Below are 17,947 nucleotides of genomic sequence, written 5' to 3'. Positions count from 1 at the left end.
TTCTTTATTCTTAATATTTTCTGACCTCTTTAGTCCTATTGAAATTTGGATTTTTCAAATGATTCCCCTACTATTTTCAATAGAAATTTAGCTTTCTCTTTCTCTAGTGCAAGAAAGCCAGTCTGCTCCTTACATTTATGTCACTTTCTGATTATTATTCTACCTTCTCTGTCCTCCCCTAATTTGAATTTAATGTTAGGAAGTAATGTTGGCCCTCTCCTGTTCAAGTCACTGCTGTATCCTCCAGTAACAGTGACCACTTACCTTCCTGAATGAGGTCAACTATGGCTCCCTAAGCCCCTTACCATTTTTATAGTTTCATCATCTCTCTTTATCTATGCCATGACCTCATTTTTCACCCATATCTCAAAATTCAAACTTCTGGGACTCCAGTGGAACAATAATCAGGGGTCTATTGAACTTGAGATAACCAGAAGTTCAAATATTATAAGCATTAGTAATATAAAAGTCCAACACCTATCTGTTCTGCAAGTTAATATGTGGCTAATATTAAAACTTGTAGCCTGTTTTTTCCAAAATGTATTATATCCCTATTATATACTAGGCACTGATTCTCTTGTTTCATTCTTTTCCCAATTAGTGAAAATTTTAAAAAACAATTGTTTTCCAAACACTGAATGACAACTTAGATTTTAAAAAATGCTGTGGTATGTGTTGTTAAAAAACAAAATACAACTGAGCAAATTTGAAGATCTAATTGGCTTTATTCAACAAGCCATGAATCAGGCAGCATCCCAACTAGCAAATAGAAGGGAACTCCAAGAGTTGCTGGAAAGGAAAGATCTTTAAAGACAGAAAGGGGTAGAACAGAGAAGTCATTATCAAAAGAAAAGATTATTTCAGGCAAGATCACATCCTTTGCGGGAAGGCAGGGTGGATTACCTCACTAGTGCCGACTGGGGAATTTCAGACTGACTGGTTAAGATTATATTCTTAGGAGAGGTTGAAACTGCAGTTAGGTTAAGTAGATATTAAGTCTTGGTTTATTGATAAATGTGACTCTATTTTGGGTTGTTTCTTTTTCAACAGTACCAAATACCAAGTTGTCCCTCCTTCCCATTCTTAGTTTTGTATCCCCACTCATAGCATCATCGTTTAAATTCTGTTACTTTTCACCTTGGCCCTTATGATAGTCTCTGTCTACTTACTCATCATTTCTTCCCCATCTTTAATCTTCTAAAATACAGTAATAATTGTGAGGAATGTTGTGCATAATTAGGTGGCTGCTAACTTCCCTTAAGGGCACATCAAAGATGCAGAATTTTGGAGAGGGTCCCTTACCACCTGCTGATTAAGGTCTCAGAACCTGGAATTTCTACCTTCAGAATGGTACAGACCCAGCACAGAAATGCAATGAGAAAGTGCCATTGAAGGGCTTATGAACATTTCATTGACTTTTCAGGAAATGTACACATTTACATGTGCACAGAATTTTCAGTGTGATGTCAATGAGATTCTCAGAATCTCTTGAATACTGTGTCTTGAATACTGGGGAAAGCACTCTTATTCCAGAAATTCAAAAATTTACTTTTGAATAATATAACACAACTCTTCCAATACAAAACTGAGAGCTGTATACTTGGACCACATTGTTTATATCCCTTATAGTATTGTTTCTGCCAAACTGCCCCATCTGCTTTTGGCTTATGTAATAGACAACAGCAAGAATTTCTTTTCTATCTATTTATAAAGGTCCTCTTCCGTCCTTTATACATAGACTATACAAATGTACACAATGTCTTACATATTATTTCATAGGTTAACAGATGTTTGGAGCCCAGTATTAAGTTCCATGGACTCTAGGCTAACAATTATTTATAAAGAATAAAGTCATTCTTTGGAAACCAGACTATATATTTCTCACATTCCCTGTTTCCCAGTTATTCCCTCTTACCATTTCATAAATTCTTTTGGTATTTCTTCTGTATCATTTGTACTAGAGTGAAAAGAACAAGATGTTTTTGTTTTGTCTATAGCTTCACAAAAGTGTTACAGTTTAGGCCTAGAGGCTGGCATGGGGGATGCCAGTGATGATCAAACTGAGAGAATCTCTTAATGGATGTGGTTTTCCTCCTTCAGTGACCTGGAGATTATTTTCCAGTGCTAAAACCAGAAAATTCTGAATTTAGCTTTAGTTAAGAGAGCCATTTTAAACTTTCATTATAATTTTGTTATCCATTAATCTGTTGATGAACATGTGGGCTTTTTCCATAGTTGGTTATTGTGGATATTGCTGCTGTAAATATTGGGGTGCATGTACCTGTTTGAATCACTATGTTTGTATCCTTTGGATAAATCCCTAGTAGTGCAATTGCTGGGTTGTAGGGTAGTTCTACTTTTAACTTTTTGAGGAACCTCCATATTGTTTTCCAGAGTGGCTGTACCTGTTTGCATTCCCACCAACAGTGTAAGAGGGTTCCCTTTTTCCTGCCAGCATCTGTTGTTTCCTTACTTGTTAATTTAGGCTATTCTTACTGGTATAAGGTGGTATCTCTTTGTGGTTTTGATTTGTATTTCCCTGATGCCGAGTGATATTGAGCATTTTTCATGTGTCTGTTAGCCATTTGGATGTCTTCTTTGGAGAAATGTCTGTTCATATCTTCTGCCCATTTGTTGATGGGATTCTTTGTTTTTTTTGGGTATTGAGTTTGATAAGTTCCTTATAGATTTTAGGTACTAACTCTTTATCTGATATATCATTTATGAATATCTTCTCCCATCCCATAGGTTGCCTTTTAGTTTTGTTGATTGTTTCCTTTGCTGTGCAAATGCTTTTTATCCTGATGAAGTACCAATAGTTCATGTTGCTTTTCCTTCCCTTGCCTCTGGAGATATATCTAAGCAAGAAGTTGCTGTGGTTGAGGTCAAAGAGATTGCTGCCTGTGTTCTCTTCTAGGATTTTGATGGATACCTGCCTCACATTTAGGTTTTTCATCCATTTTGAGTTTATTTTTTTTTTAAGATTTTGTTTATTTGACAGAGATCGCAAGTAGGCACAGAAGCAGGCAGAGAGAGAGGAGGAAGCAGGCTCCCCGATGAGCAGAGAGCCAGATGCGGGGCTTGATCCCAGGACCCTGGGATCATGACCCGAGCCGAAGGCAGAGGCTTTAACCCACTGAGCCACCCAGGCGCCCCAATTTTGAGTTTATCTTTGTGTATGGTATAAGAAAGCTGTCCAATTTCATTCTCCTGCATGTGGCTGTCCAATTTTCCCAATACTATTTGTTGAAGAAACTGTCTTTTTTCCACTGGATATTCGTTACTGCTTTGTTGAATATTAGTTGACCATAGAGTTGAGGGGTTCTCTGGGTTCTCTATTCTGTTCCATTATTCTGTGTGTCTGTTTTTGTGCCAGTACCATTCTGTCCTGATGATTATAATGCTTTGTAATACAGCTTGAAGTCTGAAACTGTGATTCCTCCAGACCTGGTTTTCTTTTTCTTTTCTTTTTTAAAGATTTTGTTTATTTATTGGGGGGGGGGGTATGAAAGCATGACCAGGGGTGGGTGGGGAGGGGCAGAGGGAGAGGGAGAAGCAGACTCCCATCTGAGCAGGGAGCCCCAAGAGGGGCTTGATCCCAGGATCCTGACATCATGACCTGAGCTGAAGGCAGATGTTTAACTGACTGAGCCACCAAGGTTCCTCTTTTGTTTTCTTTTTCAGCATTACTTCGGCTCTTCAGGGTCTTTTCTCGTTCCATACAAATTTTAGAATTGTTTGTTCTAGCTCTTTGGAAAAATGCTCTTGGTATTTTGGTATTTTGATAGAGATTGCATTGAAAGTGTAGAGTGCTTTGGGTAACATTGACATTTTAACAGTATTTGTTCTTCCAGTCCATGAGCATGGAATATTTTTCCATTTCTTTATGTCTTCCTCAATTTCTTTCATGAGTATTCTGTAGTTTTCTGAGTACAGATTCTTTGCCTCTTTGATTGGATTTATTCCTAGGTATCTTATGGTTTTGGGTACAATTGTAAATGGGATCAATTCCTTGATTTCTCTTTCTGCTACTTCATTCTTACTGTATAGAAATGCAACAAGCTTCTGTACATTGATTTTTATATCCTTCGATTTTGTTGAATTACCTTATTGGTTCTAGCAATTTTTTTGGTGGAGTCTTTCGGGTTTTCTACATGTTGTCTGTGAAGAGTGAAAGTTTGACTTCTTTGCTGGTTTGGATGCCTTTTAATTCTTTTTGTTGTCTGATTGCTGAGGCTAGGAGTTCAGTACTATACTGAACACAGTGGTGAGAATGGACATCCCTGTTGTGTTCTTGACCTAACTGGAAAAGCTCTCAGCTGAGAGCGGATATTTGCTTTGGGTCTTTCATAAATGACTTCTATGATATTGAGGTATGTTCCCTCTACCCGTATATTGTGGAGGGTTTGTTTGCTTGTTTTTTGTTTGTTTGTTTGTTTGTTTGTTTTTAATCAAGAAAGGATCCTGTATTTTGTCAAACACTTTTTCTGCATCTATTGAGAGAACCATTGTTCTTACTCTTTTTTAATGTGGTGCATCATGTAGATTGATTTGCAGATGTTGAATCACCCCTGCAGCCCAGGAATAAAGCCCACCTGGTCATGGTGAATAATTCTTTTAAGGTATAGTTGGAGCCTATCAGCTAATACGTTGGTGAGAATTTTTGCATGCATGTTCATTAGGGATATTGCACTATAATTCTTCTTTTTAGTGGGGTCTTTGGTTTTGGGACAAGGTAATGCTGGCCTCATAGAATGACTGTGGAAGTTTTCCTCCCATTTCTATCTTTTGCAACAGTTTCAGAAGAATAGGTATTAATTCTTCTTTAAATGTTTGGTAGAATTCCCCTGAGAAGTCATCCGGCCCTGGATTCTTGTTTATTGGGAGATTTTTGATTATCGATTCAATTTCTTTGCTGATTATAGGTCTGTTCAGGTCTTCTATTTCTTCTCACTGCAGTTTTGGTAGTTTATATGTACAAATGATTTTTTTAAAGTTCAGCATTTAATAATTCTATTGTTTCCCAGTCCCAGTGTCTGGAGGAAACTTTTGGAGCTATCTTTTGGAATCTTAGAAGATGGTACCTAGCAAGCAGAACCAGGTTACTTTGGATAAGAACTAAAGAACATGAATTGTGAGCTTAGCTAGAAATGCCATTGTCATAGCAACCTCCAAAGATTTCAGAGAAAAGGGATGGCTTGGATTTTTTTTTTTTTTAATGGAGACGACTAACTGACTAAGGTCTTTTTTTTTTTTAAAAGATTTATTTATTTATTTGACAGAGAGAGACACTGTGAGAGAGGAAACACAAGCAGGGGGAGTAGGAGAGGGAGAGGCAACTCCCGGTGAGCTGGGAGCCAAATGTGTGGGGCTTGATCCCAGGACCCTGGGATCATGACCTGAGCCGAAGGCAGACACTGAACGACTGAGCCACCCAGGCACCCCCCCAAGATCCTTTTTAAAATAGTTCTGATGTAGTGAGATACAATAAGTTTGAAAATGAGTTTTACTCAAAAATTGTGATAAACTGTCATAACCTTAAGATCAAAAGTGAGAATCCTTAGTTTAGGCTTAGCACATTTTGTGTACTGATTATGTTTTAGTGATGTAATGCTGATGTGATGCCAGTCTGTCTTCCCTGAATATAATAATTTATTTTATAATAAAATATTAATAACAATATAGTTCTGTAATGATAATAATGGTTATTCTTAATTTAAAACTTCATTCTTTTTGTCAAGAGAGATTTGATGTATTTTTCTGATTCTTTTTTTTTTTTTTAAAGATTCCATTTATTTATTTGACAGACAGAGATCACAAGTAAGCAGAGAGGCAGGTAGAGACAGGGGGAAGCAGGCTCCCCGCCGAGCAGAGAGCCTGACGTGGGGCTCGATGTGTTTTCAGTGTTCTTCTGTGACAGTGTATATAACCTCCTGGAAACAGAGGCCTATGGAAATACTGTCACCATCAATAGAAATTGTTATAACTTCTTCCTTGGAAAGAGTGTATTCCATCAGTCTCATTGCCTCACTTGTTAAGCTGAATTGCCATCCTAAGTAACAGATTTTTTCCATGACCAAGCTTCCTGCAAGGATTTATATATTTAATCCCATTCTGTTTGGGTTTAGATCAAGAGTGCTCCTTAGATTATTTTATGAAAACTACTTTGCTGTAGTTTGTAAAAGCTGGGCAGCCTACTGGCCATGTGGTGTTTTGACGGTTTCCTGAATAGCTAATGAAATCCATGGCTTTGTATTGCAACTAATGTACTAAAACTGCTAATTTTTTGATAATGCTAAAACCATGAGGGCTACTTGACTTCACTTGGAAAATCTGTCTCTCTGATGGCACCATTCCAGTGGTGATAACTTTGGCATCTTGCACAAATAAGTACCTTGGATATAGGGCCATATAGTTAAGGAGGAAAAGATAGTAATTACATTAAAGAGAATAATTTTTTTTCAGTTGAGGTAAACTTATATAAATCTGGTTTTATCATAAATAGCAATATAACCCAAGTATCATATTTTTCATACCACATACAAAATGTTGAATCTAGCTTTCTATGTAACATTAAAAACAAACACATGTATATAGTTAAATCACCTATTATCTCAAAATAAGGGATTGTGTGGCAGCATCAGGAAGCATTATTAAGTGAGCCAAAACTAACAAGGTGTGGGGCTGAGTTTGAAACCTGTGCAGTTTAGGCCTCAGCACTGAAACTGGCACCAGATTGTCTTTAGAACTAATACCTGTTCACTCAGTTCCCAAATCAATTAAATATATACCATAAATATCTTGGTTCTTCTAACCCATTTAGTGTGTTTTCTGAAACTACTGGTAAACTAACCTTTTTGACTATCTACTGAGGAGGTCATGGAATATAAATAAATGGAAGTACTGATTCTATTTCCATCTTTCAGTACTTGACCACAAAATTAAACCTCAGATTTTAAAAAGATTTTTATTTATTTATTTATTTGACATAGAGAGATATCACAAGTAGGCAGAGAGGCACGCAGAGAGAGAGAGGAGGAGGAAGCAGGCTTCCTGCTGAGCAGAGAGCCCCATGTGGGGCTCAATCCCAGGACCCTGAGATCATGATCTGAGCTGAAGGCAGAGGCTTAACCCACTGAGCCACCCAGGTGCCCCTAAACCTCAGATTTCTAAAGAAGTATTTAGTTATTATGACAATGTATGAATGGGATCTGTCCACTCATTCATTCAGCACTTACTTTGTGAGCTGCTACTTGACATAAGATTGCTAGTGAGTTAAAAAAAATGTTTGAGGAGCTTCCTGTTCAGTTAGTCATGCAGCTAATCATGACTCGTACTGATGTTTTGAATCAGGAAAAAAAAAAGAACTGAACCAGTATTGTTAAGTTTTTCACACAAATGGCCATCAGAAGCGTAGAAGGGAAGACTTCAGTCACTGAAAAATATGTGACTTCTTTATAGTAAATTAATATGTATCTTAATCACCCACATTTCTTGAGGAAAAATTAATCTAAAAAATCTTTCTGTAGAACCTCTACTGCTTTGACTCAGATAAAACTTGCTGCTAATTTGGCTTTCTAAAATTAAAGTCATAAGATAAGTTGAGTAATTAATCACCTTGAAATTTAGGAAAGTGACTGACGTGGACTAGCTAAAATGTTGTTTGCGACCAATTTGATTTACATAATCTTGCCCTAGTCTCTTTTTAAAAAATCAGCCAGACAATTAAAAAAAAAATTACTTTCAAATACTATTAAACCTCCTGATGAAGTTTTCCAGATTAATCTGAATGGATTTATAAAATTTGATAAAAGAATGGAGGAACATCTAAATTTAATTTCTTTAATTTACTAAACAGCAACATATTTTGTCCGATTTAACTTCAGAATTTTCATTTCTACAGCACTTTTATTGGCCTCTTTTCTTTTCTAAAATTCTAATACTAAATTGTTGTTAAATATTTTCCTAAAATTATTAATAAAATGTTTTTATAAGTATCTTACCTGAGTATTGAGATCAGTAGCTAATGAAATAGCTGAAGTTTCCCAAACAATTATAACAAAGTAACAAAGTAATATTTCCAAAGGTATATCTCAAGAAGGATTAAACTGCATAAATATAATGTTTAATGCACTTTCTCAAAAGATAAAAACTTTCTATCAGAAATATGTAACATATTAATAACCTTGTTATGGAGCCGATATTCTCCCTTCAGAAAACAGGGCATATGTGAGTGATTTTTCCCCCACCTTGGGCTATAGTCCTAATGCATTTCCTATCTTGGTCTCATGGTGTAATGACATTTAAAGTGTGATCTTAAGCATTTGTTAGTTAAAGAAACTCAATATAAAGACCCAATCTGGAGGTACCTGGGTCTCTCAGTGGTTAAATGGCCAACTCTTGGTTTTAGATTAGGTCATGATCTCCCAGTTCTGGGATCCAGCCCTATGTTGGGCTTTGCACTCAGCATAGAGTCTGCTTGAGATTCTCCCTCTCCCTCCAGCTGATGCTATCTCTTTCTATCTCAAATAAAAAATTAAAAAAAAAAAAAAAAGACATAACCTGAGCTTGCTAAGTGGTATAAAATTAATAAAAACTGCACCTCACTGGAATCTAGGGTGTTACAGGATTTTTTTGTACACTTAGCTCTTCAACTGATTTGTTTTGGATTCTGGGTAAGTTATTTGGTACTTTGGTTAAGTGAGCTTGTGAAGAAATTTTGATCTATACAGCCACTTCACATCGAGCTAATGGCTATGTTCACTAAGTATTTTGTGGAAAGAATAGATTACAGAGTGAAGAATGCTGGGTTTCCTTAAGAGCAACGCACTATAATATGTACATAAAGACTAGGCAATTACTAGGGAGAAATAGGCCCGATAATAATGGCCAAATATATGCAACTCTCTTCTTTTGCTGAAAATTTGTCCTAGTTTCCTGCCATTATCTATTAAAATAATATTGCATTTTCCACTAATGTTACTATTATAATTCATGGGATAATGTTTCCCACCAAAGACTCTGCATCTACAATATATTATAAAAGCAAAGGTATGATTTTAAGATATCATACTCAACTCATTAAAGTAGTAGAAGTCCCATGTATTTGAAAAGGATATACATATGGGTGTTTGTGTGAGTTACATTACTGGCATCTTTAAAAAAAAAAAAAAACAAAACAAAACTGTCTGGCTCACTCAGTTAAGCAACTGACTCTTGGTTTCAGCTTAGGTCATGTCTCAGAGTCATGAGATTGAGCCCTGTGTTGGGCAGGGTCCACTCAGGACTATCTCTCCCACTTCCTCTGCCACTCTACTCACTCTCTCTCTCTTTCAAGTAAATAAATAATCTTAAAAAAAAAAAAAAAAACTGTCCAAGAAAGTTTGGAGTAATGAATTTTCACATAGCATGAGGAGGTAATCAGAATCGTTCTCCCATATTTCTTTAATTCTGAGGTACCATATGTTGTATGATATGCCCTTAAATTAGTAACACTTTTTTTGGAAATAGAAAAAGCTGGTATAGCAAGTGTTCACAGGAAAAATAATTTGGTTTTTATAATGATAAAATGTTATCAAAATGCAGGAAATATTTTTATTTACTTTAAAATTAAATTTAAATTTAAGCTTAATTTCTACAGCAATTGTTAGAAATTTTTATTACACAGTCTTTGTTGAAGATAATTTATAATTTACTATGATTGATTGATTGATTTAGAAATTTCCATCCATTTTAAAATTCAAAACTTTGGCTAAAACCATCGATTATCTGAAATTCTCTCTCAGTATATGAGTGAGTGCCTCAGTTGGTCCTGTAGTGAGTTTCATGGAGAGTACAGCAGGTAGAGTGCTTGCTGAGTAATTTAGTGATGGTGAATGATGAATTGCTCCCAAGTTTGCTCATGATTCTGATCCTTTGAAATCATTGAAATACCAAAAGAATGAGTATACAGCTATAAGGAAGAGTGAATATTTTAGCTTACTCACAGTCTCTTTGAAACAAAGGGACATTTTGTGCATAGGTGTAAAGAAATATATTTCTGGGGGAAAAATTCTAGTTACAGTTAGAGGTAGTGAACTCTGGGGCTTCATTTATTGCTGATGAGAGTTTGGAGCCCTCTGGACATTGATTGACATGATGGGCTTATTTTAATCAGCAGTTACAAAGATTGACTAAGTGTTAGACATCAATAAGTAGAATACTAGGTAAAAATCAGCTTTTCCTCCTTGTACAAAACCTAGACACATCCTATCAAATGGCAGAATTAAATAGGCAAGGGAAAATTTATTCAAGACTACTGCAATAGGGGAGAGATTGGACTCAACTCTGCTGAAAAAAAAAGGCTGGAGAGTTTTTCAGTGCTGGGGTGAATTTGTGGAATAGTAACTGGAGACACCAAGGTGGGAGATTGATCAGAGGCAGTTATGTCATCAGTGGTTTCTGACTGGCATTTTTTGAAGAAGACTCTTACTCACAGAGAATGGAGGTGCTGTCTTTCTTGAATATGTTTCAAACACATGGATCCAAGGTCATGGAGAAAGATATTCCTTGGTTGTAAAACTATCAAGAAGTTGGAAAAGATTTACATCTCAACAGGACAGAGAAAGAATTTACAGTTGCAAGTTTTTTTTTTTTTTTTTTTTTAAAGCAAATGCTTTAAGTAAGGAGAGGTTAGGGGCATGTAGTCAGGAAGAAACTGTCTAAAGCTTAGTCACAGAGTGCCTGGGTGGCTCAGTCCTGAAGCGTCTGCCCTAGGTTCAAGTTATGATCCCAGGACCCTGGGATTGAGCTCTGCATTGGACTCCCTGCTCAGTGGGAAGCCTGCTTCTCTCTCTCCTGCTCTCCCTGCTTGTGTTCCCTCTCTTGCTGTCTCTCTGTCAAATAAATAAATAAAATCTTAAAAAAGAAATAAATAAAGTTTAGTCTTGCCTAGAGGAATGTAAGGCTGGTTGGTCAACCTACACCTGGAATGCAGGTACAGATCTATTGCCAACTCTAGAGAAAAGCGTATAAGAATAGGAAGGTCTCCTAATCTCCCATTCTCCATAATCTGATTTAATGCTTCACTTACGTGTTCTCATTGGGGCACAGTCCTGCCATTATCAGAATTTATGAGGTCTAATTGCAATTTTTTTGTGTCTTTACTACCGTTGACACTAGACTATAAGCTTCATGAGGACAGGGATCCTGTTTACATTTCTAATCTCAGGACGTACTGTAATGCTTTGTACCCTATAGTAGCTCAAATGATGCCTGCTAAAATAAACTGAATTCTGAAAAATTCAGAAAAAAGTAGCTGAGCTGGGAAGTAAGAATGTGAGAATTACAAATGAATTATGAGTCTTCAGTTTGGTAATGAATATGATCAGAGGCCATGTATGTATTCCTAGAAGGTATGAACTATACTAGTTAATCTTAGAAAACTGAAAGTGGGCCACACACAGTGAAGATAATAATAAGAAAGGGAACTCACACTGAATGTTCTCTGTATGGTAGATACCATGCTAGCATATCAGATTTAATCCTTTGAAAGGAAAGGAAAGTATTGCAAGCCCCACTTTATAAGTAAGGAAACTGACATCTAGAGTGGCCATATAATTATAAACTTAAATGACAGTAGTTTAAAGTTTTAGAAGGGGCAAATAATCAATACTTTAAACTTTGTATTTCAGATCATACCCCTAAGAAGGGATCACCCCCAAAATAGAAATAGAATTCACACAGTATCAGGTGTATCTTTTTTTTTTTTTAATTTTATTTATTTATTTGACAGAGAGAGATCACAAGTAGGCAGAGAGGCAGGCAGAGAGAGAGAGAGAGAGGAGGAAGCAGACTCCCTGCGGAGCAGAGAGCCCGATGCAGGACTCCATCCCAGGAGCCTGAGATCATGACTTGAGCCAAATGCAGAGGCTTAACCCACTGAACCACCCAGGTGCCCTCAGGTGTATCTTCAAATGCTAGAGACAAGGAAGGTTATAAAGAAAATAGATGATGTTTAGGGTGCCTTCCAAACTTGTGAAGGTAGTGTCAGCACAGGAGACCGTCTCTTGGCAGCACTGTCAGCTCTGCATGATTGGACTGGCATTAGTGGGGCTCGTCTCTTATACTTAGGACATTCTCCATGATTCTTTAGTAACAAAATGTCTTTGTTTTTTTGATTCTATTATCACTGAAAAGGATTATTTAAAGGAACCACTTTTTTTGTTTTTTTTCTGATATACATTGGGAGTGTTATATATTAATTCTCACTATGTGCTAGAGATATGCTGGTAGTCCCCTTATATCTCCCTACATATCAGGACAGGAAATATTAAGGCTACTGATGCCTGTCCCATCTGGATATTTCTGAACTGAAGAGGGAGGTCTGAGACAAAAGCAAACAAGTGAAGAGAATTTAATTAACAATTCAGTTTGATGTGAAAGCCTGATAAAATTCAATTACCCATGTAAGTCTTAAATTGGAACTTATTTTTCAAAATAATATGGATTTACAATTTTTCTAGAATTTGGGGTAAAAGAAAAACAATAATTTAATCTAGTCAATAAAAGGAACATCTTTTTATGTTTCTTTGAAATCCTTTGGTGAATCCCTTAACTTGTCATCTCACTGGTTTTACCCTTTTCTAGAAAAAAAAGCATACTGAGAGGAAGATCTAGTGCTTTTCCAGGGTACTGTTGGCAGTCTTCTTGGAAGAATGCCAACAATACCCTGGAAAAGCACTAGATCTTCTGTAAAACACTATTCTATCACTTATATTCCTATAGAACTATGAATTGCAATGAAGAACCCTCTTACATAGCTTCTTATACAAAAGCCTCTTAAGCAATAGTATCAGGTATTCTTAAAGAAACTATATACAAATGGGCATATAAAAAAAAATTTGTTAGTGATCATCATGGTCCAGTAAGAATGCAAGGTTGCTCAGCAACAAGATCAGGCAAATTTAACAAGAAAATGCATGAAAACAATGGTGAAAAGTGATTGAAACCTTAAAAAGGCAAAATCTTTGAACTGAATTTTTGTGAGAAGATAACACATCATGGGGAGAACGAGTTATTTATTTATTTATTTATTTAAAGATTTTATTTATTTATTTGACAGAGAGACACAGAGAGAGAAGGAATACAAGCTGGGGGAGTGGGAGAAGGAGAAGCAGGCTTCCTGTGGAGCAAGGACCCCAATGTGGGGCTTGATCCCAGGACCCTGGGATCATGACCTGAGCCAAAGGCAGACGCTTAACAACTGAGCCACCCAGGTGCCCCTTATTTTTGTTTTAAAGATTTTATTTTTATTTATTTGACAGAGAGAGAGAGAGAGATCACAAGTAGGCAGAGAGGCAGGCAGAGAGAGAGCAGGCTCCCCGCTGAGCAGAGTGCCCAATGCGGGTCTCAATCCCAGGACCCTTGAGATCACAACATGAGCTGAAGGCAGAGGCCTAATCCACTGAACCACCCAGGTGCCCCAAGAATGAGTTTTTTAATCTAAGAATTGTTTTCTGATATTGGTGCAACATTATTTTAAGACTAAACATCAACTACTTGCTGTAAAGTAGATAGACCAATAGTACTTCTAGTCTTCAGATAGTTTAGGATACTTAAAAATGTTTTTTTATCAGGGTTAGCTTGAAAATACATAAATACATAATTAATGGACCACACCCATTAATTATCATTAAAACGGTAGAGTTATATAAAGGTGCTTACAAAAATAAGTAAACACTGCAAGTATATTTGTTTAAACTAGAACTGTCCTATTTTTATGTCATTATATATAACCAGACAATAAAAAACTCAAAAATTGTATTCTTTGAAATTTGAACACACCACACACATGCAAACATACATTGTCTAATTCTCATTTCCAGACTTGTTTTTTTTTTTTTTTTTAAAGAACCCACAAAGCATTGTCTCTTTGGGAATATTAGATTGGCTAATTTTTGACTGGTTTGACTGACTGGGCTAATTTTATACTATACTACCTGTAAAATTACTAACTTGCTTCTGCTAGTAACAATAAAAATAAATATGGTACAAGTGAGTTCTCTCAATGTGAATGCATAAACACTCAGCAAATTCAGTCACAGAATAAGCTCAGGCCTCCTGAATGGGGAGGCAGAAAATCCCAACTCTGATCTTAGTCCTGTCCCTGCTTTCAACAAGTCACTTAACCATTGTAGACCTCATCTTCCTCCTCTATAAAAGGAGACCTCCAAAATTCTTGCCAGGTCTAATACTCCTGATATCCATGTCCATTAATTCTTCTCATGGAAGAAGTGGTTGTTTTATTGAATTGGTTATTTGATTACTGTCTTTATGAGAGTGTTAAAAGTAGCAGGCCTATCCATCAATACTATTCATGTGTATAGCAGAAAAATTTCCTTACTGGTTTCCTTTTTGCTTTTTCTTTGTGTGTGATTATACGTTTCAGAGCTAATTTTTAGCTGTGGAAGCTTAAATCATGCAGGGGCAGATGAAATAGCCACAGCCCTCTGTACCAAGCCATTCTGTTTTAAAACAACTGGCTTTTTGCAGTCTTTAGAAAAGGGCTAGATGAGCACATCTGTTCACTTTTCTTAAGAAGTTTTATAACAACATCACCAAAAGGTGATCCTTAAACAGTCAGACAAGGTCAACAACAAAATCTTAGAAAATAGCCAGTACATCAACAAAACAAACACAATGGACTGTTTACAGATACTAGGTTCAAATGGGCAGCAGAATACAAGAGTTGGGGAGAGATATGGGAGAGCTACTTTACAGACCCAGCAAAGAAATAGTTTCAAGAGATGCCTCATGATATTAAACTGTTGAGAACCAACAACAGTAACCAAACCTGGCCCCCAGTACTTGGTAAAGGTGTTATTTATAAAGAAGTTGGAAGCAACAAGTCTAAGGTGTGAGTCACAGAAGCGGATTCATGGGCCACATCCACACTGGGTTCTCTATTCTATTTGCAAAACAAAGAAAAATTGATGTAAATATTTTAATTACATGTAAGTGAAACAGTGGTTTTTAATCCCACCAGTTGATGCCAGGCCAGGTTTTCTATTATGCAACTGAGGATGCAATCCCAAAGTGCTGAAAGCAAAGTAGTAGAGATGATACACTTTTCTTCCCATGAAAATACCACTTTTATTAATAATTCTAAAGGAAAAGAAAATTTTTATCAGAGTATACATTAGAAAAGTATCACATTTAAATCCAGAAACTTAATATTGACATAAGAAACAAGTAAGTTTAGGAGGAGAGAAAGTCACAAAAATCATCAATGGAGACTTTGCACCTTCAGCTGAAATTTGTTAAATTATAAACAGAAATGGATAAGTTCTCTGCAATTTGTATTCCATTCATGGTTCAGGGAAATGACTTAGGAGTTTACTAGCATGAAAAGTAACCTGCTGGGGAATATAGATACCACTAATACAGAAATAATGATATAAGATAGAGACATAATTTTTTGTAGCAAAGGATTTCACCAGCTTTTCTTTTTGAATTTTTTTTTAAGGATTTTATTTATTTATTTGACAGATAGAGATCACAAGTGGGCAGGCAGAGAGGCAGGCAGGAGGAAGCAGGCTCCCTGCTGAGCACAGAGTCTGATGTGGGGATCGATTCCAGGACCCTGGGATCATGACCTGAGCCGAAGGCAGAGGCTTTAACCCACTGAGCCACCCAGCCACCCCTCACCAGCTTTTTAAGAAAAGACAGGAAACAACATGTGTTGGAGAGGATGTGGAGAAAGGGGAACCCTCTTATACTGTTGGTGGGAATGCAAGTTGGTGCAGCCACTTTGGAGAACAGTGTGGAGATTCCTCAAGAAATTAAAAATAGAGCTTCCCTATGACCCTGCAATTGCACTACTGGGTATCTACCCCAAAGATACAGATGTAGTGAAAAGAAGGGCCATTTGTACCCCAATGTTTATAGCAGCAATGGCCACGGTCGCCAAACTGTGGAAAGAACCAAGATGCCCTTCAACGGACGAATGGATAAGGAAGATGTGGTCCACATACACAATGGAGTATTATGCCTCCATCAGAAAGGATGAATACCCAACTTTTGTAGCAACATGGACGGGACTGGAAGAGATTATGCTGAGTGAAATAAGTCAAGCAGAGAGAATCAATTATCATATGGTTTCACTTATTTGTGGAGCATAACAAAGAACATGGAGGACATGGGGAGATGGAGAGGAGAAGGGAGTTGAGGAAAATTGGAAGGGGAGATGAACCATGAGACTATGGACTCTGAAAAACAACCTGAGAGTTTTGAAGGGGTGGCGGGTGGGAGGTTGGGGGAACCAGGTGGTGGGTAATAGGGAGGGCACGTATTGCATGGAGCACTGGGTGTGGTGCAAAAACAATGAATACTGTTACGCTGAAAAGAAATTAAAAAAAAGAAATTAAAAAAAAAAAGAGAGGATCTTATGGTTGACACTTGGATCATCTTGTAGTTATACCCATTAAAATTTTTAGCTTATGTGGAATACCTAAATATATGGGGCGCCTAAATATATACTTAGGAGAAACAGCCAATCAATTGTACACAATATATTATAGTAGTAAACATTTGATTCTTGTCAATCAATAATTTTGCAGTCTTTTTGTGGTTTTAAAGAGCCTAATTTTTAAATAAAAATTGTTTCAGTTTGGGAAGTGAGAAGTTTAAAATAAGATCAACCAGATTTCTACAAGGTACTTTCTGATGCTCAAAGTGGGCAGGCTACAAAATGGTACATGGCCGAGGCCATGTGGGAATATGCCTGTTTCTTGCAGTTTGAATTATATTATACATTCTGTAAGATACAGGGGCATACAGTATTTTATAAGTTATGCATCACCTTCAAAACTTCCTTGTCTAACTGACTAGAATAGAACTAAGGCAAAACTACAATGTTTGCTTAAGTTTCATTAAACTCCACTTTCTGAGTCTTTCCCCTGTGAGTCTATCATTCTGTTCCCTCTGTTACCTAATACCCTCTACAGAAATCTAATGCCCTCAAGTTCTCTTCCCTCCTACACATCATCAAAATTTGCTTTTGGATCATTCTGGCTAAGGAAAAAAATGACTAAGATCTTAAGGTACAATGGATATTTGAATTTCAATGGGAAAGAAAGATTTAGGTTAAAGGGATGAGGTTTGGAGATAAAGGGGTGAGAATTGACTGTCAAGCATCTGTTAGTAGATGGGAAGACATTTTTAGGCATTGGATCTTTCTTGTATTTCCAATATTAAGGCTAGTCCTGCAAGCCATATATAGTTAGAGAGAAGTGATTGTATGAAATGATCGAGATACCAGTAAATAAAAATAATGTCTTCTTAGCTCATAAATAAGATGTAGATTAACTTAAAGAGTACACAAAAATTGCTCCTTGTTTCCTAAAAGCAAACTAGCTAGCAGAGAAAAGGAGTTTGATAAACTGGCCTTGGTGTTGGTGAATGGCAAGGGGAATTCACTGTGGAATTATAGATGGAAAGTAGGTCAAATGATATGTGTATGTGTATCCATGTGTGTTGTATAGAAGCCATCATTGTCATCTAGGAAAAGGCATCCAAAGTTAATGTACTGAGAAAAAACTATAAAGTTTGACATCATTTTATTGCTAAATTGGGTCATTTTTGAGAAATGAATCATTGGCAATGACTTCTTTGAAAGGTTCCCTAAGGCTATTGATTTTTTTTTTATTTTAATGAGACTTGTGCAAGGAGGTTGTTCTGAAAGGACACAGATAGATAATACTACTTGTTAAGGATTTTGGCAGCAGTAGTTGAGCAAAAACTATAATATGATAGAAAGCACAGTTTTATCTCCTTTACAAAGTTAAAATGAAAAGTGAAAAGACCTCTAAATTTTATTTTATATTTAAATTATGTAAATTAAAACAGATTGATTTTACAACACATATGGTTATTCATTCAGTCACCAAAAAAAAAAAAAGCCAAAACA

At 36.5% G+C, this 17,947-nt stretch overlaps 1 protein-coding gene across 3 annotated transcripts in view; it reads left to right on the top strand.

Annotated features, from left to right (window-relative positions):
• The window catches only part of PKIA (cAMP-dependent protein kinase inhibitor alpha), a 96,142-nt gene that overhangs the window by 28,170 nt on the left and 50,025 nt on the right, over positions 1-17,947 (top strand). The window lies entirely within an intron of this gene.

The sequence above is a fragment of the Meles meles genome, chromosome 1, assembly GCF_922984935.1.
Source record: "Meles meles chromosome 1, mMelMel3.1 paternal haplotype, whole genome shotgun sequence".
NCBI lineage: Eukaryota > Metazoa > Chordata > Mammalia > Carnivora > Mustelidae > Meles > Meles meles.
Note: the sequence above shows the minus strand (reverse complement) of the source record. Positions and strands in the feature narration are given on the sequence as shown.